The following is a 1907-nucleotide window of genomic DNA, read 5'->3' as shown; positions in this document are numbered from 1 at the left end:
CTTCGCTGCCTGCACAGCCCCTTCCTGCCTGCACAGCCCCTGCCAGGGATAGGCAGCACCCACGCGTGGGCAGAGGGTGGTTTGCAGCAGTGTCCACACGCGTGTTTCCAGTTGAGAGATGACGTGGATGGGAACGTTGGGTGGGGGGGTTCAGCCCTGCAGTGTCCTGACTGGCAGTGGATCTACATCCCATCGCGAGTTCAGGTGAGGTGTGTCATCGTTGTCACCTGCCATCAAGTGCCACCACCCTTCAGGGACCACGGCTGTTCCCGGCTCCCCCGGGCCACCTTTCTCCTCTGAGGACTTTCTCTTCCACCCACCATCTCTCCACCACACAGCTCCCAACCAGCAGAGAAAGCCGGGAGGTGGTAGAAGAGTGACACCAAGTGTGACAACCCCGGGGAAAGCTGGGAAGTGTGACATCCCAGAAGCGGTTTGGCATTGCCAGTCCCTGTGACTCATCCCAGAAGGATGACCTTCCAGCTGGATGGTGCAGCACAGCCCGGGGATTCCTCGGCAGCAGCCCTGCGTGGCTGGGGGAAGGTGTTCGGGCAGGGCACACTGCAGAGCTGCAGCCAGGGACACTGCTCAGGGGGGACGGGAACCAGCCTGCCCCTGCGGGAGATGCTGCGTGTCTGGTGACAGGTTGTTATGAGAGCTCAGAGCAGATGTGTCACCAGCCCTTGGCCGGTCCATGTCACCACAGGGCACAGAGCATCAGCTGAACCCCGTCCCTGGACAGAGGGCTGAGGGGCAGCCAGGTCGGGCTCCCAGGATCGACCCCTCCAGACGGCATCTCTGGTTCTCGGCCACTTCCGCAGCTCCCCCGTGTCCTGGCATCGCCCCCCACTCAGCAGAGCCATCCCTGCCTGCCCCAGCCCCCTCTGACAGCCGTGTCCCCATCCCCACCTCACCCCCCGCTGCTGCCCAATGTGGGGCTCAGGCAACGGGGGTGCGTTTCATCCTGGACCTCCTTCCCCATCTCCCACTGAAGCTATGAGCCGTCCTGCCCCCAGTGTCCCCCCCTCCCAGGGGACACATGCCCTTCCCTGGGCTTCACCCCCTCCCTGGGGCTCTTCTGCCCCCCCTCACTGGGGCGGGGGGTGTTTCTGCAGGAAGGACGACCTTTGCCTGTCCCTCTGGCAGCACCAGGAGCCCAAAAAGTGCCCTGGACTGAACCATCCCTCCACCTCCGTGTGACTGGTACCGTCCCTGCGTGAGATGGAGAAACTGAGGCACAGACCGAGATGTCTCATGGCAGCAGTTCACTGTCCCGCTGGGTACCAGCACCACTGGGTACCGGTGAGTCAGGGATAGTAGCAGTGAAATAACTTAACAGGCAGGCCTGATAAACCCACGGGTAAATGTTACTGAGAACTAGACGAAGCAAGGAGTCTTGTAACATTGTCAAGGACAGCTCCTGATAACGGACAAGAACATGTCTCGAAAAGCAGTTGAAACCAACCCTGCGGTCTGGACAAAGACCAGAGAAGAACTGAGTCTGCACAAAGACAAAAGGTTACTTGCGGTGATGAAGAGGAATCATCAGTCTTCATCCTCACGACCCTCAACGACCACCACCAGGAGGCACTGCGCAAGCGCAGTTGGGAGGAGTTGATGAAAATGATTTCTTAGAGCTAATTTTAATACGAAGCGGGGACAGGTCATGTATATGTATAGGCGTATTGGGAAATCTCACGCTTATGTAAGCAAATACTATATATATTTGAGAAAGCCGCTGCATTAGGCACGCACGATTGTGGTGGGGCGACCCCCCGTGCTGCCCAGCGCTGAATAAAACATATCTACTTTACAACTTTCTAAGTTGTGGAGTCTACTTTCCGCACATCAGTTTGGTGAGCCAGGCAGGAGAATCTCTGCTCGGCTGCGGGATCGACTGTGGAGCG

This window comes from Charadrius vociferus, unplaced genomic scaffold, assembly GCF_000708025.1.
Source record: "Charadrius vociferus isolate BGI_N301 unplaced genomic scaffold, ASM70802v2 scaffold657, whole genome shotgun sequence".
Lineage (NCBI taxonomy): Eukaryota > Metazoa > Chordata > Aves > Charadriiformes > Charadriidae > Charadrius > Charadrius vociferus.
The sequence above is the reverse complement of the archived record's forward strand: the minus strand, read 5'-3'. Positions refer to the sequence as shown.